The sequence below is a fragment of the Pelodiscus sinensis genome, chromosome 20 (assembly GCF_049634645.1).
Source record: "Pelodiscus sinensis isolate JC-2024 chromosome 20, ASM4963464v1, whole genome shotgun sequence".
Classification (NCBI taxonomy): domain Eukaryota; kingdom Metazoa; phylum Chordata; order Testudines; family Trionychidae; genus Pelodiscus; species Pelodiscus sinensis.
This window is the reverse complement of record NC_134730.1, coordinates 17,123,651-17,149,235: the sequence shown is the minus strand read 5'-3', so window position 1 is coordinate 17,149,235 and position 25,585 is coordinate 17,123,651. Positions and strand designations below refer to the sequence as shown.

Here is a 25,585-nt window from a genome sequence, read left to right as displayed (position 1 = left end):
TTGCTTTCTTGATTTGTGTTGAACAGCTTTTCTCACTTCACTATTATAAAACAAAAAGGTATCAGAGACCCTTGGTCATTTTTACAGTTGTTTGTGAACTACATTACTTTATACATGCTCACTTCCACAAGTAAGGGGACTGAGTTATTGTCCATGCATTCATTTTTATAGGCATGCTCTTTGCATTAAATTACACTAATTGCTGTGAGGCCAGTGAGCAATGGGTGAGTGACTGTGAAAAATGAAAGCTCAGTAGTCTTGTCATGTTGGAATGGAGAAGAAGCCATATGATCAGAAGCTCAACCCTTACCTTCACAAAAATTGTGATCATAGGGCAAATCCTCTCCTTAACTACCTTTTTTCCCCTCCTAGGCTTGTATCACCTCATTTGTCTTTCAGTCTCTGCACCTACATTTTATGATGTGTTGATAGGTCCAGCTGTTGCATGTTTCTGGGTGTATTCTTGCTGAAGCTACAATATGGTACCACTTTAATGGGAATAGCATAAGTTTCTAGACTGAGCTTCATTCTATCCTATTCTGTGATATTTAAAATACATTGGGATCAGATTCATAATCAACATGGCACTTTGAATGGCAAATTAAAAGTTATCAGTCAGAATTGAAACTGTGGCAAAATTACAAAAGATGTATTTATTAACATACCAGAGAAACCTCAGGTAATACAGAGCATCAGGAAATGAAGGTTCCTTCCAGTGCTTAATTCCTCCTCTGATGTAAAACATCTTCCCCCTTCCATGAGGCCTTTCTACTTGTCTGGGGAGGAGGAGGAGGAGGAGGATAAATGGGAGGAAAATGTGCAGGGATGGATAGTGTCAGCGGAGTGCATCACCTTCCACTCCCACACTCCTAGAACTGCCCACTCCATCCCCATGACAGGGAGCCCTTGAAAAGAGATAGAAGAGATAGCTGAGGCCTAAGGAGTCCATGGGCCCCTGGCTTCATGATAGCAGGGGCTTGCTAGGGTCCCAGAGCACCTGAGAGGTTTAGATCCTCCATTCAAGTGGTCCTGGTGTTCTACATATGAGGTTTAGGATTAGGCATATTACCTGGTGGCAGACAGGATGTTCACACCTGCTTCACTTTTCTTCCTCTTAGTCATGTGATGGTGCATTCTGACCAATGGTTATCATTCACTGAATCCAGTTCGCTTTCATTGGAAGATCATCCCTTCAGAAGCAGTAGGCTGTTGCCAAACTACAATGCACTGGCAATGCTGTTGAAAGACACAGTTATTACTGATCCATTGATCATCATATGTTGTCAGTCAGTTTTCATGTTTGTTTGTTTTTCAAAACCAATGATGATCTTGGTATGAGCACAGGATCTACAGCAGTTTCTGCACAGAGTAGAATATTTTTATTTCAAGTCTTAATTGTATATAGCAAAGATTGTTTTCCCAGGTTCTATTTGAATACATCAACAAGACTATTATTAGTTGCTTAAAAATATACTTCAGCAATCTCATACTTTCACTACAGAATACACACCAGTGAGTAGAGACTATATGGTATGAAAATAAAATTGATTTTAGAAGACTTTCAAGTTTTCTTTTATGTATTCCTTAGAAATACCTGACCTGAGAGAAACGAATGTTAGTCGGGGTTTAAGATATTCTACACTAACTCAAAAGACCTTGATTTCTTCCGAGCTGTACTAGTCTTCCTGGGTGATCTTTGTAACTCAGTTACCCACTTGTACAAAGGGGGGTAGCATTTCACTTCCTCAGAGATGTTGTCCGGATAGAAACATTAATGCATGAGAAATGCTCAATTACCAAAGTGAGAAGCAAGCACTGTAGAAAAGCCAATTTCCATTTCCTTTAGTATCTTTACCTCCCAAATGGCAAAGTTATTATCTTTTCTCACATCTTTCTAACTTACTTGCTTTAAGTATCTGAACATCTCACAATCTTTAATTCCTTTCCAAAGGCAGGAAGTGCTAGAGCCCCCCATTTTACAGATGGAGAACTGTGACACACAGAAATTGACATGTCTAAGATCACACTACAATGTTTGTAGCAGAGCAGGGAGCTGAACCTGGGTCTCCCTTGCCCCAAGCTAACAACAACTTCCACCCTACCATCAACCTCAGCCTGGATCAGTCCACATGAAAAATCCACTTCCTGGACACTACAGTACAATTAAATAATGGACAAATTTCCACCACCCTATACCGGAAACCCAGCAACCGCTACACTTACCTTCATGCCTCCAGCTTCCATCCTAAACACATTTCTCAATCTATTGTATACAGCCAAGCTCTAAGATACAACCGGATTTGCTCTCATCCCACAGACAGAGACAAACACCTACAGGATCTATATAGAGCATTCCTGAAACTGAAATACCCACCTGAAGAAGTGAAAAAACAGATTGACAGAGCCAAAAAAGTACCCAGACACGAAGTACTTCAAGACAAACCCAAAAGGGAGAATAACAGAATTCCACTTGTTATTACCTACAGTCCACAACTCAAACCCCTCCAACGCATTATACACAATCTGCAATCCATCTTGGAAAATGATCTCTCACTCTCAGAGGCCTTGGGGGAAAAGCCTATTCTCGCTTACAGACAACCTCCCAGCCTGAAACGAATTCTTTCCAGTAACCATGCTACACAATCACATCATAAGCATTCAGAAACCCAGCCCTTCAATCAGCCGCAGTGCCAACTTTGCCCACATATCTATACCAGTGAATTCATTACTGGAATTCGCCAGCTGGAGCCAACATAAGCTACCAAATCAGAAGATCATTTAACTGCACATCCAGTAATTTGATCTATGCCATCAAATGCCAGCAATGCCCCACTGCTATATATACTGGACAATTTGGACAGTCCCTACGGGAAATAATCAATGGACACAAATCGGATATACGTAAAGGAAACATACAGAAACCTGTTGGAGAGCACTTCAATCCACCTAATCACTCTTTAAAAGATCTCCAAGTAGCTGTCTTGTCACAAACCAGTTCTACTAGTCAAATACACGGAAAGGTGTTTGAATTACAATTCATCCACAAGTTCAGTTATCACGCTGATGGCCTTCTCAATTGAGATAAGGGATGGCTGGGACATTATCAACCTAACATTCAATGAAGGTGCCAACAGCTCTTTGTGTAGATTCTTGCATTAGTACCCTTCCTATCTATTGCTATCCTTTGATCCTTATCTGCTTCCTTTTAACTATCCAATCTTAAAATGCTTATAGATTGCCAGTTCTGACAACTTGTTTTTCCCTTTGATATTTTCATACCCTCTGCTCCTTGTTCCCCACCCTCTCCTTTTTTCCCCCCTTACACTCCCTCTCCCCTATATATTTTGGGTCTGCTCATCCTAAACTCAAAACTCCAGTCATCTGAAGAAGTGGGCTGTGCCCACAAAAGCTCATGATATCATCCACATGTTTTGTTAGTCTATAAAGTGCTACCAGACTATTTGCTGTTTTTAACTTTATCCTGTACAGACTAACTCGGCTACCCCCGGAAGATTCTAGCCATAGCACTTCATTCTTCTCGAAGATGGCCTCAAGCATAGGTATCAATTCTGTGAGTACTCCGGGACTAAAGCACTCATGGAGAAAAATTAGAGGATGTTCAGTGGGGTAGGGGTAGAGCAGGCACGGGAAGAGGCAGGGTGGGGTAGGGCCTTGGATGGTGGGAAGCAAGTAGCTCCCAGCTAAAGTAGTCAGCTCCAGTAGCCTCTGAGCTGCATGGTATCTTTTGATGAAGTGTGACATCTGAAGACAAAAACACACTGGACCCACATTCTCCCTTGTCTTAGTACAACATTGTGTCACATTGCAAGCACAGCACAAAGTACATCTCAAGCAAGCCCACCAACAGAAGGGATTGGAGGAGGGGGGAACAAGGCAGTTGCCCTGGGGCCTGGCGATTCAGAAAGGCCTAGGGCTCCCTGCCACCACTACCAGAGTGGTGTGGCCTGAGCCCTGGGCCTTTTAAATAACCACCAGAATGCCTCCAGGAGGCTCTGAGGGCTGGGAGGGACAGGCCCAGTGTGCTCCAGGCGGTGCTGAGAATGGCTGCCCAGATCAACCCTTTCTGCCTGAGACTCCAACCGTTCCAGGAATGCACAGCTACTTTTCCCAGGTCCAAGCAAGTCTGTTGGCTCTTATGGTCTCGGGCTTTGGTAGCCAGTCCCAGGAGTGTCACAAAAGCATAATATTTTATGCCTCCCTTACGATGCCTTCATAAGGGAATGGGGCCACCACCCATGGCCTGCAGAGCCCTAACTGTCATGATGAGCTCTTGTGAACACCAGAATCTGACAGAACGTACAGCCACCTTTAGGCTTTGTAGCTGAACGCTGAGGAACCAGGCCAAAATGCAGTCATCCCAGGACTGTGGGAGTACAGAGTCTACAAATGTCACTCTCCTTCAATTATATTGAATTCGCCTTGGCCACAACAGGTAATTGGGAATCCCCATTTGGATTATGCGCTGAAATCCACAAGGAATGGAGGGGACAAAATAGTAATTAAATAATGAGTATTTGTAACCTAAACACCTAGTGTGGTTACTGAGTACTGCAAGTGGTACCTAGACCACTGCAACAATTAAGATCAAGAGACCTCTGCAGAATGGGCTGGGAGCCAGCTGGCTTTTTGCTCAGTGGGTAGAGGCTCCTAGAGTCAGTTCCCGAGGGCCCAGGTTCAAATTCGCCTTGGTAGTGGTTACATATTGATAAGAGGAAACAGATTCCTTGATGTGTGTCTTGAAGGTGGAAACAGAGGAAAATATATACCAATCAATTCAAATAAGATTAAATATTCCAGTCGTCTATTATACAAATGATCTGTGTGGTATTTAAAAAAAAAAAAAAAATCTCACCAGGCAGGTAGGAATGGCCTTTTGTAACTAATTTACAGTCTACTTTTCTTGTCAATCCCTTTATTTTCTGTGGGTCAGTGGCCCCTGACTCAAAAAAAGTTGCCCACCCCAATCTAGACCATCCCTGAGAGATGTTTGTCTAACCTGTACTTAAAAATTTCTAGTGGTGGAGATTCCATAACCTTCCTATGCAATTTATTCCAGAGCTTAATTTCACACATAGTTAGGAAGTTTTTCCTACTGTCCTATCTAAACCTTCTGTCAATGGCCCTAGTAGCCTCTAGGTGCTTGTGGGCTGGTGACTCTCCCCGCGTAAGCCAGGGGCAAACCACCCCAGCTTATTTTAGCCCTGTCTCTGTGGGTTGGGTGGCCCAAGTCTTCGCAATGAGGCTTAGTGCCGGTGATCAGGGAGGGTCCTAGCCTACAGGGCTTCCTGGACCTCTGGGAAGATTCCGCTCCCCCCGATCGCAGGTCCCCAATGGGTAGCCGATGGATGCGGAGCTGCCCGCGCTCTGATTCCTGCTGTGCTACGGTGGGACCATGGGGGTCCCGACCACTGAATAGTCCTCGCCACCGAACCCCAGTCTGAGGTTCGACGCAGTTCAGGATGGTGTCAGAATTGCTGATGGTGTCGGAATTGGTGGTAGGGGCATTGGCGGGGTAGGTGGGTCCGGGCCCTCCCTCTCCACTGGGCCCCAGTCCAAGGCCCTCAGGATATAGACTGGCCCTTTGGGGGTCCCTCCGGAGCCAATACCGGGCCCACTGCTTGATTCCCCTTGGCTCCCTTCCGCCCTGGGCCGCTTCCTACCCAGTCATATGCTGTGCCTTCTACTACACCCCCGACCGAGGCTCCTGCACCTTACCGCTGCGCTGTGTCCAAGATTCTCAGGCTGAGGTAGAGTCCCTGCCCCCGCGGTGCTTGCTGAGGAGTCAGCTTTGGGGTCCCACAGGCCTCTGGCTCTGCCGCTCCCTCCTAGGGAGCCCCTTGTTGAGATGGCAGCCGCTGGTGATCTGGAAGCTTGCTCGCCGCTTCCAGTCCAGTGTTCCTGGGCCACTCCTTCCTCCCCCCATGACTGGTTGGCTCCTGCTTCTGCTGTCCCTGCGCTCCTGCCAGCCTCCTCAGACACTGGTTCTCCCCCTAACTCCGGGGCTGCTTCAGCCACCCTTTGCAGCTGGTCGCTTGCTGCCTCCACCACCTCTGCGCACCTCCTGGTTTCCCCGGACATCAGCGCTCCCTCTCCTTCCTCCCTGACTGTGCGTGCCAGCGCTCCCTTTGAATGGTACACTGGCCCATTCGCGCATGCACTGCAGTGTTGCAGTGCACCGCGGCGCCGAGTGCTGCGGCCAGTGCTGAGAAGGGGCGGGGAAAGGACAGCCCGTCACACATTCATGCATGCACTTTAAGACCATTCCTTTTGTCCTGTCATTGGAGGTTATGGAGAATAATTTTTCTTCCTCCTCCTTTATATCCCCTCTCAGTCTACTTTTTAAGACTAAAACTCAATTCTTTTAGTCCTGTCTCATAGGTCATATCTTCTAGATGTTTAAATCACTTTTGTTGCGAACCATCGATTGAAATGTTATTCCACCAGTTATACACCCATCTTAAAGCACCCCCATCTAGGCTGTATTAGAAAGTCATGCAAGACTGTATCAAATATTTTACTGAAGTCACATCTTCAGTCACCACTTTCCCCTTATTCACAAGGCTTATCCTATCAGAGGCAGCTATCAGAATGGTTTGACATGATTTGTTCTTGACAAATGTAAAGAAGCCATTCTAATCATCTGGTTAAAACAAAAGAAGCAGCATGCAGAAATATAGGTACATGGAAAAGCTCAGTAGAAGCTCCATCTTCTGGTCTGAGGGGTTTCAACTGTAGGTGCTAGGACTGTGGTTCTCAACTGGTGGTCCATAGACCACTGGTGGTCCATGGTGACTTTTTCGGTGGTCCAAAGGAACACTGTCCAAAGTCACATGGCATGAGCAGGTGCCACCATTAGGCTGATTTATGCCTTTTTGTCTGCTCTTATTTATCATGTCTCAAAAAGGTGGTCCACGAAAATTTGATTGGCCTGGTGGTCCATGGACTGAAACAAGTTGAGAACCACTGTGCTAGGTCTTTGTTCAGTGAAACTGGTTTTGGTCTAGGTCTATGCACAAGAAATACACCATAGGACCAAGGTGACGCATAATGGAGAGAAGCAGAAGGAAAGCTAAACATGTATACCCTGAATATGCTCACAGAAAGAGTTGGTGCCGCGAGGAAGGAAACTGACTCTCTTTCTGGGCTTCTCCTGCACTTGGAGAAGCAGGACTTCGTGTTCTTTTATGCAGTCTTATTTATTTACAAGGATGTACTGATTCCATCTTAATTTCTACTCCCAACTGGGACAACCTGTAGGGCCCTGCGCTTTAAATATCCACTCAGGCCAAAAGCGGTAACACTGGTTTAGCCAGGACTGATGCTTGCTAACGTACAGGTAATAGACGTGCCTGTTCCATCACTGGGAAGAAGCCAATTTTGGAAACAAAATTCAAATGGTCTAAACAACCTCTCTGGAACTCTCTTCCCCATCCATAAAATAGGGATAATACAGTCTAAGCAGAGATAAAAGACAAAGTGTGGGAGAAAGTAAGTCATTTGGGGCAAAGACTGTAACACTATATGGGAGTACATCGGGGCAGTACAAGATTTGTTGGAAGCTGTAGACTCTCTTGTGATAAAAAAAAATAAAGTACAACAAATGGTGCAGAAAATTGATGAACTACCTGTAACTTTCTCTGATATTAGCCCTCATATTTCAATGAGTGAATCTGAAATGAAAAACCCACTCTTCTCAGTTTTTTTCCATAGGAATATTGCTGCTATAACATAGATATCATTAACTCTGACAATTTGCCTCCACAATTATTATTCCTAGTTCATTGTTCTTCATAATCAGAGTCTGGCATATTTTATGGTTATGTATGAGTCCCATATAACTTTGAATTGAAAAATGTCTCAAGGTAATGGACTTAAAGCAAAAAGAACCTTCAATCAATGGCACAGGCAACAGTGAACGTCTTGCAGTGTCCGCAGGGAGGTAGCTGACAATTTCTAACTGCCTGTTTACCCTTTAGTAACAAAATATAAAGCCTTATTGTTGAACATCCAGAATTCATATAGCACCATTCAATAGTATCTTTAAAATATTGGAGCCAACAATGTTCAGCAGCCAGAACTAGGAGATGGAGAGAACTTAATGTAGCTATATATTTTAAATGGCCAAATTACTGAGGCACTGGGAATTTTCAAGGGAACTATAAATACTCCTAACTCTCATTCACATCAAATTTCCAATTAAAGATGGAAACAGACATAAGAGTATATTTTCAGACGGAGCCTACAAAACTGAGAAGAGACTATACTATTCGGGTTCTAAAGCAGGACCCTCTTCTATTCCCAAAGTTACCATGAAAAAGGTAAAATTTAATAACTATTAATAACTTCCCATAAGTGTCTTAATTTAATGGCCCATAACTCCAAAGACGAGATATTCTCAGTTCAGTTCTATAGGATGATAAAGAATGGGTTTTGAGTAGCTGGTGGCCCAGACTCTCCTTTGTGCCTAGTTTTTGCTGAACATGATAAGAATAGGATTTGATAGGGAACCGAGAATGCCCCAATTCCCAGCCCTGGTGAAGTTTAAAATAGTCAAGGGGCTGATGTAATTTGGACTGGTTAATGATACTCCTCAAGGTATTGTCTGAGAGCTGGTGATAGCTTTAGTGAATTGCATTCTGTCCACTTCTCCATTCCATGCCACCTTTGTGTTGGAAAGGAAGGACAGGAATCTGTGAATAAGTCTACATTGTAGTGCTATTTCGGGATACTAGAGGTATCCTGAAATAGCAATTTGTGTCTTTTGAGCATGCCCGTTGTTTCTAAATATAACGTGCTCACTATTCCGATATCCCTGTAAACCTCATTCCACAAGGAGTATGGGACATTTCAGAATAAAATGCTATTTCAAAATAAGCGCTGTGTAGACAGCACTAAATTTCAAAATAAGCTATTCTGAAATTGACTCAAAATAAGCTACACAATTTGCATAGCTCATAAGGAAGAGGAGAAGGGAAAAAAATTTCTACTCTACCTTCCCTTTTGTTTCTTCCTCTGCAACATGTTTTTCATTCAAGTCAGGTCTACACTAATAAAGGGGAAGGTGGAATCAGGATGCATGAGTCCAGGTATGTTAATTACATAGCTGGAATCAATGTACCTTGATTCAAGTTTCCCCACCAGCCCCACAGTGGGAGGCCAATGGGAGCAAACACTTCTATTGGGTTTCCCTTACTCCTCACAGGAGCACCAGCTGCTGATGGGGGTGCCCTTAATGCGATTTAGTGGGTCTTTACTAGACCTGCTAAATCAAATTCTGGAAGATCAATTGCAACAGCGTCAATCTTCGCAGGAGCAAAGACATGGCCTCAGTCAGCATGCATTATAAACCCAGGCCTTTATCAGACTGATGCTGCAGCCAGTTCCTGCTCAATTACCTATAGGACAAAGCTGACTCAGCTCTCAGAAGAGCAGATGGATACCAAGGCAAGCAGATTGATTTAACTGACAAAAATGGCTATGCCCCTTGACTAGAAAAAAAAAATGTAGCAGGTGCGTTATTTTCCTCACATATGCTTGCTGTACCCCACCTCATCTCAAAAGGCAAGCATTAATAAAAAGAGAACATCTATTTGCACTTTTAAAATCTAAGAGAGTTGTTAGCAGTGGGCCATTTCTATGCTCTGATTAGATGTTCTGTAGTTGCAGGAGTTAAGAATCCTTAGGATTGAGGCATTGGTCCTTTCAACCTTCAAGCCACTTCTCACTGGCATCCTGGCACCACTAGATTTTATGCACATTATTTCTGCTCCCCTCTTCCAGTTCAAGCCAGAAAGTACAGTGTGAAAACTAAAGTGTTCACTCCCAATTTTGCAAGCCTCACTTGCTTTGTGCAGCACTTCGCACCACTAGGAATACTGGTGAAATCAATGAGAGTATTTGTGGAAGAAGGTACTATTGGGTATGAACAAGGCTGGCGGACCTGAGACGTAAAATAAATAATTGTTTTTCAAACCTCATGGCGTGGGATTGATTTCTGTTCTGAGTGAACATTTTGGTGGCTTCTCATCAGAGCTGGCCTCACCATGAGATGAACTGAGGTGGCAGCCTCAGGTGCCAGACTGGGAGGGTGCCACTAGGACCCAGAGTGTGGAATATTGTGTCCGCTGCTGGTGCATATGTATTCTTTCTGTTCTAGATGCACAGAGAGGGGGGAGTGCCATGAGAGGAGCAGAACAGGAAGAAGGCAGAATTGAGAAATTTCAATGCTTTGGCCCAAGCGAGGAGGTATGGGGATGTCATTGGAGCTCCCTGCCTCAGGTGCCAAAATGTTGTGGGCCAGCCCTGCTTCTCATGTTGCTCAAACAGATGACCTGCCCTTACTATAGTTGCTGTTTTATTCTTCAGTCGATTCTCCCATCACTTCAGCACTGCCAGAGATTCTAAGCTTGCAAGGTGTTTTGATGTCCCCCCCCCCACCCCCACCCCCACACATTTCCATGTAACTTCATGCAGTTTGATAATTCTAGATAACAGATACTCCCGTCTCAGCTCCTGACATCATCCCCCCCACGCCCCCACCTGGCACTTTCATACAAAGCTTTCCATATGAATATCTCCACACTTTTGGCAAAATCTTAGGTACCTATATATAGCCCCCATGACCAATTCCAAGTCTTTATTATCTTTCACCACACCCATTTCTCTCAGTTCCGTGTAGTATTTGTGCATATTCACAGTCTAACTTGTAAGGACAAACACCACCTACGTGAGGCAGGAATGCTATTATCCCCATTTTATGGAGGAGGGACAGAGGCAAAGAGGGACTAAGTCACTTATCCAGCATTGCAAAGGGAAATGAATGAGGATGTCCCATGCTCCACACTTGTGCCCTGTTCTTCCTCCTCAATGTAAATTTTATCCCCAGAATCTTTGTTGGATAAACAAGACACATAATGGTCAAGAGCCTGATTGAGCTGAGGTGTTACACTCCTCTGACAAACAGATTACTCGCCTTTGATAGACGTGGCAATGGAACACATGCTATCAAGTCCTCCAGTCAATTTATCATTCCACAGCTGTGGTGATGCACAGCTGGTAAAGGACTAAAGTATTAATGGCCATTCCTTTTCCACTTACAGACTTTTTGCTCTCACTTCTATACATGATGCTGCACTTTAGACCCATCCCATTAGAGTAGCATTGAATTCCTTGCTATGTACTTGCTCATTACGCTGAAGTCATACAATTTATTTCCTTTATTTTAATCGCCTCTCATACTCACAGCCTGGCCACCAACCAGATTTGCATTGGAAATTATTTTAGAAACAAGTATATCCATTAGAAACATTAATGAATGGTCACCCCAGATGCTTTTATTTAGGTGGAGAACATGCTAGTTTGGAGGGTTATATGAATTCTTAGTAGATATCATAACACAAGTGTCCAGAACCCAAGAAGCTAATCAAATTACAGCTTTGGAACACTGACAGAGCTTTGGCTCCTGGTACACCTGCAGACTTTGACTTCTCATTAATCTTCTCCATTGACGGAGCATTTCCATTGGGTCTTAGAATCATCCTTTCTGAGCACAGAGGTGGTAAAAGCAAGAATATTCTGTGTTTTAAAAGCCTTCCCCTTGTAGCCCCTTAAGCCAAAAGGCTCTGGAAATCTGCTTCTAGGCTTGATTTTCATTGCAGCAACATCAGCTGTATTTGTGAAACGATACCAAGCAAGCCGCATACTAATTATTTGGATGATAATAGACTCAAGGTCACAAGATCTCTGACAATAGCAAATGTAGCTCCATACGAGAGGGACTCTGCTTTTCCACGTTAAGAAAAAAGAGTCACATTAAAAGAGTTCAGCTAAAAAGGCATTGAAGTCATTAGCATAGCAGGAAACATGGAAAGGGGGGGATTCTTAAGTGCTATAATGCATCCTCCTTTCCTGAGCCTCATCTCTTCAGTTTGTGTGCTGAATACGAATTGAGTGCTTACAGTCCAATTCATAAAAAAGTGAGCTATTTGAGAGAGATTGGAAATGTACAGACTAGTGTTACTGGCTAAGACACTGAATGGCTTTATAAGCCTAATAATTATTATTATTGATAATAAGTGGTAACATGGCAGTGGCAAATGGTCTGACTCAAGAATAGGACCACAATGCTTGGTGAAATACAAACAGGTAAGATGATAAACTTCTTGCAGAAAGGCATGCTGGGAAGTTAAGACCCACAAAATACAATGTTCACAAATAAAAAGGAAATGTACATTGGATGGAATAAGCTGATGGGTTCTAAATAACTAACTGTTCAAAGAACAGGCCTGTGCACATGATTGTGGCCAGTCCAGTGAGAAGTTTTGCCTAATGCCAAAGACAAGCTTTAAGCAAAGAAAATGTTAGTGTTAGAACAGCTGGGCAAATCATTTTTCAGAGGAGAAAAAAAAAAAGAGTAGATTTAGGTCCAATGTTGACTTTGTTTCAGCAAAAGTGAAAAAAAAAATAAAATTCAGAATCGTTGAAATAATTGTTTCTATTTAAGCTCCATTTACAAAATCAGAAGTACAGGAGACCAAAGCGTCAACCCAAGTGTTCCAGGTGAGGGTGCTAACCACTGGGTTCTCTCACCCAATGACTATTCAAATATTTTATACTGGCAGACTTACCCATTTTTACCCGGGTCCTTCAGGGCAAGGGGCTGGTGGTGAGGAGGGTGCAAGAGTTAAGGCAGGGCCATGAGGATGTGGAAAGCACAGGTCAGGAGGTTGGGAGCAGGGGGTGAGAGTGAGGGTTCAGGAGGGGTTGGAGGGGGAGGCTCCCATCCAGCACGGGCATTTTCTCTCTCCATAGCACCCTCCCTGGCTGCCAGGGGCATTTATCTCTCCCCCAGCACTCCCCTGGCCACCAGTGACAGTTTCTCAGCGCCCAGCCTGCCGTGGCTGCCTGGGGCCTTTTTTCCCTTCCCTCCAGTGCTGTGGAGAAGATCCAACAGAAGAGAGAGAGACATACCCAGAATATCCAATATCTCAGTGTTTATGACACTCACCTGGGTGAGCAGACTCAAGTCTCTGCTCCAGAAAGATTTGATCCTGGATCCCCATCATCCTCAGGAAGTTCCCAAACCACCAGGCTACTAGGGGGAGATATGGGGAACCCCGGCCACCATCATTGTTGTGAATCTAGGCCTTGATTTTCTTTGATTGTGTTAAAAATGGTTAAAAATACCCAGATAAAAGGTTTTGTTTTGGGTCTAAGGGGAAGCATTTGACACAAAATACATTTCTCCAAACTTCTCAGTTTATTCTGAAAATTAAACTGATTTCCCTTTCAATTCAGGCTGAAGGGATATTTTTTCCTTGAGCTGGTGGCAAACTGACAAGTCATTTATTCACACGGTTCCAGTTAGGATGTAGAAAGGGTGGATGGGAAATACTAGAAATATCATATGGTGATGGTTATGACTCACATTAAATACTGTGCTAAACTACAGGCAGCTCATCAGAAAACAAAATTATAGCAGGCATAGGTGTCCCAGGCAAATGGATTAGAGGCATAGAAAAGAATTGATGTGAGGATAAGGATCATAAAGTAAATTAGGGAAGATGAACAATGAAAAAAAATTGTCTTATGGAGGGACAAAGTTCAATCAATTAAAATCATCTTTGGTTTCGCCAGCTGGCATGCAAACATGGGAGAACATTACAGTGTCTTTGCTATCCATAAAGTTAATGCTTTCCTGTAGCCTATATTCCAGTTTCAAAGGTTATTTCCTTGGCCTTTTTTCCAGGAAGCTAAGTAATAATCCTTTTGCTGTTCACCATTCACTCATGCTTTGCAAGACCGGATTGGAGGATAAATGGTGCCACCAAGATTCTTTAGAAAAAGACACACACAATCATCTTTCCAGGACACCACTTATGTCTGGAACACTCAAATGAGTCGATTTCTGTCAAACTACACTCTGACTGTTAGCATTTTGGAGCCAACAGCTGATTCAGGAGACTTCCTGCACACAAATAAAATTGATATTAATGAGTCGTCACATGAGGATCAGACGCTGTATGATACCATGGCCATTTTACAGTATTTTCTAGTTATGCCCTTTACTAAGTGTTAAAGACAATTAGAGTCCACAAATTTCAGGGAAGTACTATCTAGTAACAGAGACAACACAGGAACGGTAAGGGTGACCACGGCACAGAACAGTTTCGGATGTGCACAGCCAGATTTTTAGGATGGGTTACAGCCTCTATGCAGCACTAAGGTGACAGAAAGGGGCCCTAATCTAGTCACAAATTGCCAATAGACAGGGGAACCAAAAGACTCCATGATCCCCTGGGCAAGGGGTGTGTGTGTGGGGGGGGGGGGGGGATTGGCTCCACATTCCCGGAAGGGGCAGGGCCTCAGACATAAGAGGTGGGGCTGTGGGCATCCAGCCCTCCATGTTGCACAGAGTGTGGTATCCCCCAACACATGGGGCCTCAGAGCTGTAAGGAGCACATTGCGTGGCACTCTGATGGTGATTTAAAGGGCCCATCTGCCACCACCACCACAGTAGTGGCAGCAGCAGCCGGGAACCCCAGACCCTTTTGAATCACTGCACTCTGGGGCAACTGGCCCTCTTCCTCTTCTCCCCGTCAGCGGACGTGGTGAAGGTTCTCTCTGTAGCACTGCCAGGCTATGTGTACCTCTAGCTGCCTTGCTACTCGGGGAGAGATTGTGGGGGTGGGGATGAGGATGTGGCAGTAATGCAGCGGGGAAAACAATGGTGCAATTTCAAACTGCTTAGAAGTAACTTCAGGATTGAGCATTGCTGCAGGTGATAATCCACCCCTTTGTGAAAGAGGCACCAAGACATTCACATACACTAAGAACGAATCCTTTGGATGAATCTAAGCCATTGTCTCCAAATGCACTAAACTAGGGGGAAGATGTAAATACACTGGAGGACAGGAATAGGGTCCAGAGTAACCTAGACAAATTGGAGGATTTTGCCAAAAGAAATCTGATGAGGTTCAACAAGGACAAGTGCAGAGTCCTGCACTTGGGACGGAAGAATCCCAAACCCTGTTACAGGCTAGGGCCCGACTGGTTAAGTAGCAGTTCTGCAGAAAAGGACCTGGGGATTACAGTGGATGAGAAGCTGGATATGAGTCAACAGTGTGCCCTTGTAGCCAAGAAAGTGAATAGAATATTAGGGTTCATTAGGAGGAGCATTTCCCACAGATCTAGAGAAGTTATTATTCCCCTTTATTTGGCTCTGGTGAGGCCACATCTGGAGTATTGCATCCAGTTCTGGGCCCCCCAGTATAGAAAGGATATGGACCCAGTGGAGAAGGTCCAGTGGAGGACAACCAAAATGATTAGGGGGCTGGAGCATATGATCTACAAGGAGAGGATGAGGGATTTGGGCTTGTTTAGTCGGCAGAAGAGAAGAGCGAGGGGGGATTTGATAGCAGCCTTCAACTACCTGGAGGTAGGTTCCAAAGGGGATGGAGAGATGCTGTTCTCAATAATGACAGATGGCAGAACAAGGAGCAATGGTCTCAAGTTACAGTGGGGGAGGTCTAGGTTGGATATTAGGAAAAACTATTTCACTACAAAGGGTGGTGAAGTACTGGAATGGGTTACCTACAGAAGTGGTGGAATCTCCATCCCTAAAGGTGTGTAAGTCCCGGACTGACAAAGTCCTGGCTGGCATGATTTAGTTAGGATTGGTCCTGCTTGGGCAGGGGGTGGGACTCGATGGCCCTTGAGGTCTCTTCCAGCCCTAGGATTCCATGAAATATGTGTTCAGAATTTAGATTTTTTTAAAACATTTAACAACAATTAGTGGTTAGAATGTTAGACAGCAGCTCAGGAGACCTGGTGTCTGTTCCTAATTTTGCCAAGATCTGGCTCAAAGACCCTGGCAAATCACTTCTCTCTTTCCCGCTCTGTGCCTTAATGTCCCCCACCCCCATCTGTAAAAACTTTATTTTAAACACTTTGAGACCTACCAATGAAAAAGCACTATATACCAGCTAGTTAATATTAATTATAACATCTATATCCTAGGTTCTTCAGGGACTGGAATCTCTGACTTTGTACAGCAACCAGGACAATAGAGCCTGGATCCAAACAGGGTTCGTGCGCATTGCACGAATACAAACAGATGGGCCATTTTAAAAGCACCGTTTACATTATTCTATAGAAAGCTATTTTGCAGCATCTCTGACTCTGGCTACATCTATACTGCGCTCTCTTGTGCAAGAAAATATGCAAATGCGGGAAAGCAGTGTATACTGTCGCACCTCATTTGCATACTTAATGACCTGCCATTTTGAGCAAGGGTGTTTTGTGCAAAAACCCCCTCTTGTGCAAGAGCCGTTCTGCCACTTTTTTCAGGCAGAACAGCTCTTGCGCAAGAAGGGGTTTTTGCACAAAAGCCCCTTGTTCAAAATGGCAGCTCATTAAGTATGTAAATGAGGCACAGCGATATTCACTGCTTTGCCTCATTTGCATATTTTCTTGCAATAGAGAGCACAGTATAGACGTAGCCTACGTATATAAAAGTCAGCAAATCCAGATGAAACCCAAAGGTGAGCAGTCCATGCTGGTACACACAGGAGCAGCAATATCTTTTGCTGTTTCACAGATCTCTTCACCAAGCTGGGAGGGGTTGCGACTAATCTGCAGGATAGGGTCATAATTCAAAATGACCTGGACAAATTGGAGAAATGGTCTGAGGTAAATAGGATGAAGTTTAATAAAGACAAATGCAATGTGCTCCACTTAGGAAGGAACAATCAGTTTCATACATGCAGAATGGGAAGTGACTGTCTGGGAAGGAATACAGCAGAAAGGGATCTAGGGGTTATAGTGGACCACAAGCTGAATATGAGTCAGCAGTGGGATGCCGTTGCAAAGAAAGCAAACATGATTCTGGGATGCATTAACAGGTGTGTTGTGAGCAAGACACGAGAAGTCATTCTTCCGCTCTACTCTGCGCTGGTTAGGCCTCAATTGGAGTATTGTGTCCAGTTCTGGGTACCACATTTCAAGAAAGATGTGGAGAAATTGGAGAGGGTCCAGAGAAGAGCAACGAGAATGATTAAAGGTCTAGAGAACATGACCTATGAGGAAAGGCTGAAGGAATTAGGTTTGTTTAGTTTAGAAAAGAGAAGACTGAGGGGGAACATGATAGCAGTTTTCAGGTATCTAAAAGGGTGTCATAAGGAGGAGGGAGAAAGCTTGTTCATCTTGGCCTCTGGAGATAGAACAAGAAGCAAAGGGCTTAAACTGCAGCAAGGGAGGTTTAGGTTGGATATTAGGAAAAAGTTCCTAACTGTCAGGGTAGTCAAGCACTGGAATAAACTGCCCAGGGAGGTTGTGGAATCTCCATCTGTGGAGATATTTAAGAGTAGGTTAGATAAATGTCTATCAGGGATGGTCTAGACGGTTTTTGGTCCTGCCATGAGGGCAGAGGAGTGGACTCGATGACCTCTTGAGGTCCCTTCTAGTCCTAGTATTCTATGATTCCTATCAAGGATATATGATCAAGTTAATTCTGTACTGAAAAGAGTGTTTTCCCCCTACCCTGTCTAATTTTTTTTAAATGTAAACACCCAAGTTGCTTACCCAAATCCCACTTACAAGACAGTGCAGTACAGGCTGAACCTCTCTAGGTCCTGAAGGTGCAGGACTAATCAGTGCCAAACCAGAGAATTTGCCAAACTATGGGAGGTCAATATTGTCTAGCAGTATTGACAACACTTCCACTGCTTACTAGTCTCTCAGAAGATGTTTAGGGGTAAATTAGAGCTAAACAATTTACACAGAACACCAAGAGCCAGGATTGCTGGCTGTAAAACTTTATGGGACTGAGAGAAACTTGGCCATGCCCATTATAAGTGGCCCCCTGGCTAACTAAAATCATATTGGACCACAGATGTTGTGGGACCAGTGTGCACCAGATTACAGAGATTCATCCTGTATACAGCATCACTGCCTAAATCAGCAGTCTTTTTGAATCAGTCGATCTTGACTATAAAATTTGTATGCACAAATTGTACAGTTCCTGTAAGCAACTTTATTCATAACTCCTATTATGAATAAAGCCCTAGGACAGAAATCAGTCCTCCAAGCAAAGCCCATGCACAAGCTACTAAATTGAAAAGAAATCTGTCAGGTGGAAGTGTTGTTCTGGGACCTTTCATGCAGGTTGTGTTGCCAAGGAAACCACTTCCTTTCTATCTGTTCAAAGCAACTGCTTCATTTGGAGCCTAGCTCTCAGGTATTCTTCAATATGCCACAACATTAGCGAATAAGGGAAACGGCTGGGAATGTCTTTTTTTTTTTTCAAGGCAAGAGAAGGAGGGAGGCAGTGGACCTATTTTTATGAAGCCTAAGGACCTTGGTCATGAACTGATTATGACATGACTCTTATTTTCCAAGACAAGAGCAAAAGATCAAGGGGACTACTCTTTATGCCTAGGTTACTAGTTGAAGAGCAATGTGTAATAAATACCATACATGGTGAAAAAATTACAAGGATCAACAACTCAGGAATCACATTGGAGTTTTAACCAATTATTGTCTCTAATTAGAGCTGAAAGAGGGTAGAGGGAAAATACATTTATTTTTTCAGTTCTTAGTGTTTTGTATAAACTTAATTAGGTCCCAATCCTGCAAAAAGTTCTGTGCATATGAAGGGGGCTGCTCAAAAGGAGTGAACTATGTAAGTGCCAGGCTGAGTCAATTTCCAATATTGCTTGTAAGGATCTTCCACAGATCTGATTGAATAATAGATTTTTTAGTTACATGGCTTAAATGAAAAACTGAACACTAGCATATTTTCATTAGACCTGAACTTAATTGATTCCCCCACCCCATTTCATTACATGTACTTTAAGGGTTGGGTTGCTTTTAATAAATCAAGTGAAATTTCTAGACACAATGTCATTGCAAAATAAGTGTCAAAACTTTTAGTTTAGAAAATATCAAAATGAAATATTTTGACTTCTGAAAGTTTCCCCTTTTTTTCAGCTGAAATTACTGGTTGAATTCATGTAGTTTAAGCTGATCTAAAACTGAACTTTTTTGGGGGGGAGGGAGAGGGAGTCAACTATTCATCTGAAACATTTTGCTCAACTTTCAGTCTTTCCTGGAGCCACCAGACAGAAGGAAAAAAATATTTTAATAGGACAATATGACTGTACAACCACACAGATTGGCAAGGGATCCCAGAATCATATGAGGAAGCTGAAGTTACTTTTGAAAACTCATTTTGATATTGACTACCTTTCAAGTTGACAGCTTTCATTATTTTTCTTAAAAGGACATATTTTATCTAAGGGAGAGGCACCCAAACACACACAGACCCTCCATCCAAAAGGAGTGAGGGTAGTAACTCTTTTCACTGAAGAAATAACTCTTCATAAGCTAACCTCCTAAAGTTTTAATTTCAGTCAATGGTAGACCACGGAAGTTCCAGAGCATCAAGTACCACACCAGTGATCTTCTGTTCCCAGACAGAAAATCACAAGTGAATGTTGGTATGAGGATCTCCTACTGTAGCCAAAAAGCAATTCTGAGCTTTGATGTTTAGTCACAGACAAATGGCTTCTTCAGCCAATTGTTAAGGATCTGTTAGGCTCACTTTATAAGGAAATACAGCTAGTCTCTTTGAGCAGAATATAAATGTTATACTTAATCTATGCAACCAGATTTAGCAGTTTCTAATCTTTGAGCCAATGGAAGTATCTGTGGTACATATGGAAATATACCGAATCTGTCTTTTGAGCTAATGGTTTTTATTTTTAAACTTTTTATTAACATACAAGAACTTTCCATACGTATATTAGCAAATCCCATTCAGAACCTGTGTTTGTTACATTTAAAAGACTCACATGTGCTTGGTCAACTTTGTATTTGTGTATTCACTTTGTTCAAACTGCTTGATACTAATACATAAGGATGTCAGTCATTTTAGCCATTGAAAGGATTTCTCATACTTGATTTCTCCCAGTCACTAATCTTAAGCTACGAACTTTTAATTATTTATTTCCTATGTAATCAGTTGAAAGTTGCATTACACACGGGTTCCAGTAACTGTAAGTGGGTGGAAGACATATTTTCATGGACTGGGCTAAACTATTTCCCATTATGCATTAGTACAAAACCTAGAGCTTTGAAATGTTTCAAAACATTTCAATTTTCAACTAAAATTAAATTTGCCAGTGAGAAAATATCTCCATTGTCAGATTTCAACCAGCTCTATCGAAAACATTGATCTGCACAATGTTGAAAAACTGCTCCTGAAGAGGGATGGGGAACATGAAACCATAAACTGACTACACTGTTATCAGGACCAGGCAAAATGATTCTGAAAGTTTATTAACTGAAAATACAGTTTCTGGTCAATTAAAAAAAAAAAAAAAAAAAAAAAAAAAAAAAGCCTTTGACTGAAATTATTCTTTGAATCAGCAATTTCGTTTTAAAAATGTTTTGGTTAGAAATTTAGCTGGATTTAGTAATGAAATATAAAAACCCATCTAAAATGCACCTTTTCAAAGAAAACTTTGACTACTAAGGGAAACAAAGGGGGAGGGGGTTCAGTTGGGCTACAGAATTGAAGAAAAAAAAAACAGTTTACACTCAGCTCTGTCTCTATTAAATCCAGCATCTCGTTTACAAAATAATATTAATAAAGCTGTATTCTCAAAGATGAGTCAGACATAATAGGAGACTAGGTTTACTCTGTTGGGAAGAAAGAATAAAAAGTGTTTACTACAAATAGATTAATGAGCAAATTAAGGAGAGTGAAACTCATAGCTTTCATTTAATTATTTTAGTATTTATTGATGCTTAGGATGCTTGTTTATGCTGAATAAAAAAAGAGCATATATTTCTTTGGTTTTGGTATGATCATAAAATTATGCAATAAAAGTCTACAAAGCTTGAAGTACATTATATAATGATTTTATTCAGTAGTAGTACCACCACCAAGAGCCACTATAATTAATTGCTTATTATGCCCATAGTATACACTGTCTTTCAGTTTGGAATGAGTCAAATTGTTGCTGCATGTTGACAATTGAAAAACAGTAGTACAGGCTATTCAACTCTGAACTCAATTCTGTTCTTACAGTAGTGGAAATTAGGAGCAACTCCAGTTAAATCAATGGAGTGACTAAGTTTAAACCCATGGGAGGACTCGAGCCTGGGTATATTTGCCTATCTGAATGGAGCGCCATTAAGTTCAGCAGGAGTATTTATATGTGCAAAGTTACTTGCTTTGCAGGTTTAAGTATTTGCAAGGAGTGGATAATTAGATCTAAACGCTCAGTGGACAAGACCAGATAGATAAACTGTGCATGGTAAAAAAATGTAGGCTAGGGAAGGCTAAGATGGCATTATAAACACCTTTGTGCCCTCTAGATCCTGCAGTTGGTTGGTTTGACTCTCAGGGGAACAGAGAAGCTTGGAGCTGCTCTAAGTTATGGCCAACCACAAAATTCCGCAAGTTGCTACTCTACCCTCTGGTGATAATCAGTGTCCAGCAGCACCCTAATCATGCCCCTTAATACCTGACACCCCCCACTACATTGAGGGATAGGATGCCAGAGTTCTAATTTTATCTCTTCCATAAGGATAATGTGCATCTGACCACTTAGGGCCAATTTTACGTCTACAGTACACTCCTCTCGCAAAGTGTATAACGATCTTTATCTAACATTTCACTTAGCGTTTCGTAAACAGTTTCAAGTGTGCGGACTTACATGTTGCCACAACCTCCCAGACTCCTGCAACGTTACTACGCTGCTGTTTAACAGAAGTTACATAAGGGCAGGGGGTGTCCAGAACCTCACAAGGTTATAGCTCTCAATGTAGCACCAGACTAAATAGGGAACTATTCAGCTGGAAAGCAAGCTCTGAATTATAATACTGCTGGCATATCTTGTTAACTGCAGATGCAAAAGTCTTTCACGCAGAGCTGTTTTGACCTTCTGGTATGGGAAACTGATGCCATGCACTCAAGCCCAGTGCACATGCTAGTTCCCTGGCATGTGTTCACTCAAGCCCATCTGCTGGACATGGCATATTGCCTAGTCACATTAGATAATGCCAGTTTCAGCTCGATAGAGATACCCACCAAAAATGGACTTAGAAAAATTGCCTGGAAAAAAAAAAGGCAGGTGTCCCAAAGTCAAGAAGTACTCAGCCTTCTTGGGTCACTGATGATGGTAATTACAGAACTGATCATTCATTTTTCTAAACTGAAACTAGCAAAGGAATGGAGCTATATATGCACAAAAGCATGTGTGTGAAGCTCCACAAGCTTGCTCTGTTCCAGTGCTTCCCAAGAATACATATAGGCCATGTCTATACTATGTGGAAGATCAATGCTGCTGCGGTAGATCTTCTGGGTTAGATTCAGCAGGTCTAATTAGACCCACTAAATGGAACTCAGAGGGTGCCCCCATCGCTGTGGGTACTCCTGTTCCTCATGAGGAGTAAGAGAAGCCAAATGCTCCTGTCGACCTCCAACTGTATGACTGGCATGGAAATGTGATTTAAGATAAGTCAACTCCAGCTACGTAATTAACCTTCCGCTATAGTGTAGACTAGGAATGTTAACTATCAGTTATTTTACTAGTCGATGGAATTTCCACTGATTACTCAGTCGATAGGCACTTCCACATTCCTCCTTTGAAATGTTCAAGAGCCCCTCGTGTGGCATTTCTGCAGAACCTGGGATCAGCTGGGGAGTCCCCAGCTGACCCCGTGCTCCACATGTGGCAGCGCCACACGGCTGATCCCAGGCTCAGCAATGCAGCGCTGCCCCTTTGAAGTACCTCCTCTCCCCCGACCACTTCTCTGACTCTGATAGAGGCAGCAAGAGAAGGGAGGGGAAATCGAGTAGTCAACTAGTCCTTAACATCCCTAGTGTAGACCAGAGCTCAATATTTTGGGGAGGAGGGGAAGATGCAAGAATATTTTCTTGCTCTGAATAACTTCAGAAGTTGAAGAAATACTAGATCTGATTTCTGCACTCATTTATCATATGGGAGTCAGAAGTTACTGAAGTCTATGGAGCAATGCAGCTGTAATGAGTGATTGGAGCATGAGTTATCTCCAAGTGTCCAAAATAAAAACAGCAAAGAGGGCAGTGTTTCTCAGCCTTTTTTTTTTTAAAAATAAATTATCCCTTTTTCAAAAAAATAAAAATGAATTTAAGTACCCCCAGTACCTACAGTTTTCAGAGAGACAATTTTTTTCTACCATTGCAACACATTTGTTTAAAACAACTTAATCGTAGCCTGGCAGACAATGAAATGTTTGCGTGTAAAAAGTATGAAAATAATAAAGTGCTGTAAAACTTAGAATAATAGAATCATCGAGCTGGAAGAGACCTCAGAAGGTCATCAAGTCCCTCCCCCTGCCCAAGGCAAGGCCAATCTCAACTAAATCAACCCAGACAGGGGTTTGTCAAGCCAAGGCTTAAAAACATCTTGGGATGGAGATTCCACCACCGCCCTAGGTAACCCATTCCAGTGCTTCTTGCGGAAATACTATGCTGCTCCCATTCGGGCAAAAGTCTTTTTGTGTAAAGCTTTTGCGCAAAAGGGCCAGTGTAGACAACTCAGATTTGTTTTGCGCAAAAAAGTGCTTTTGCGGAAAAGCGTCCGTGCCAATCTAGACGCTCTTTTCCGCAAATGCTTTTAACGGAAAACTTTTCCGTTAAAAGCATTTGCGGAAAATCATGCCAGTCTAGACACAGCCAAAGAGCCCCCAACTATTTTAAAATCTCATTTTTAAATCCTTCTCATGATGGAAGGGTGTGTGTCTTATTTGTGATACTTGAATGTTTGCCATAGGAAGGGAATACAGTTCTTGGGAAAACATGGATTTTAGAAGAAAGAGCAAAAGATTATGTATATCATACTGATATTATGGTGTTTTTACATACACAGACTAGCACCCACAAGGAAGCCAGCAATCTTAGATTCTATACCTATGATCACATAAGTACCTAAATAAATTACAAACATATAGTAGGATGAATAAAACTGGATTCAGTAGCTTAATCAGAAAACCTCAGATCTAGGTCTCTCCTTTGCCTACTTCCTGTTGCTTACTGGCTGGGTCCACAAGATGGTGCTACATCACAGACACACCCTCTTTTCCTTACGTTGGCATCAGCAGAGGCCCTTGATAATTAATCCTAGAGTTACATTGGAAGACTTTACAGCCAGGGCATTTCATGAGAAAACCTCTGGAATCAGAAAATTATTCTCCCAGAACAGACCCAGTCTGCTTTCTTTCAGAGAATACTTGTGTCTCTTCACTCAAACTTTTCCTCAGTGAAACTAATGGGAATGGGTAGGGAAGGGTTGCTAAACGCTGGAATTTTCAAATCAATATTAGATTTTTTTTAAATCACAATTTATCATTGATTTTTTTGGTAGTTTTGGCATGCAATTTAAATACATTTATAGAGACAGTTTAAATCATCTAAAGAACAACAATACAGAGTGGAACTTTCAAAAGACTAAATGATCATCCCATTTAATTTAGGCTCCTAAGTAACTTATTTTACTCACTTGCTATAAATATAGAGAAAGCGTTATAAGAAGTCATCACACAGAGGCAGTGACGCCTTGAGTGGATGACTGTATATTAGCAATTCAGGTTGCTACACCTCGGCACTCCGAGAACAAAAGCGAAGAAGCCAAAGATCAATACAGGTAGTGGATCTCTTTCCTACACTATATTGTTATCATTTAGCTGAAGCAGATCAAGCTCTATAACTATTGAATCACCATTTATAACTTATTTGTAAATAAAAACTTAATAATTTGACTAAGAAAACTCTCATTGGATAGATCTTTAGATAAGTCATCTCTACTGCTTAGCAATAGATGCTTCTAGAAGGAAAGGAAAGAGAAAGAAAGACTTATTCCAAAGTGAGAAGAGAGGGAGGATGGCTGAAAACATGTTCAGTCGTGCAGCTAGACACTGCCAAACATCCAGCTGCCGATGTTTGAACAGGAATAGCAAGAGGGGAGCAAATGTGCACATAGGCAAATGAAAAGTTTCAGACTTAGCAGTAACGTCATTAGTAGTGTATACAGAGGCAAGGGACAAGATAGACCGTTGTTCATCTGCTTCTTTTTGGGGGAGGCACCCGGCATTTTGAAGAACAGACAGAATACATAATTCTCACACTAAGTCTTTGAACCCTAAGTTCTTTAGTCTGCATATTATTAACAATGGATCAAACAGTATCACTCCTATATAGAAGTAACGTGAGATAGAGAGTTCTCTGAAGAACTCCATGGATAGCTAGCTACAGAGAAGCTGTAGGCTGCTGCTGTGATTGTGATTCTCTCTCCTCCCCCTCCCACAGGGCTGGATGACAGCAGAGAGAGACAGGAGATGTAAGCAGCAGCAGAAGTCAAGCATCTGAATCTAGATGTGTCAGGCAACAAGCAGAAGCTTCAGTTAATTGTCTCAGAAAGCCAGAAAATAAGGAAAGATATATGCACTATTGTGTCAAAGTTGCAAACAAGTTAGAGTTTTCTGTTTGCTTGTACCTGCTAATTAAAATCAAACTAAA

The 25,585-nt window shown here is 42.4% G+C and overlaps 1 long non-coding RNA gene across 2 annotated transcripts in view; it reads right to left on the bottom strand.

The window, feature by feature from the left end:
- Positions 1 to 25,585, bottom strand: part of LOC142819170 (uncharacterized) — a 68,345-nt gene that overhangs the window by 12,327 nt on the left and 30,433 nt on the right. Inside the window, exons 2-3 of one of the 2 annotated variants that reach the window (XR_012896967.1) lie at positions 1,070 to 1,236; positions 666 to 905 (exon numbers count right to left, since the gene is read on the bottom strand). This is a non-coding gene — a long non-coding RNA (uncharacterized LOC142819170). Of the gene's footprint in view, positions 1 to 614; positions 906 to 1,069; positions 1,237 to 25,585 lie in introns of those variants that run through there. The other variant, XR_012896966.1, reaches the window with a different exon arrangement.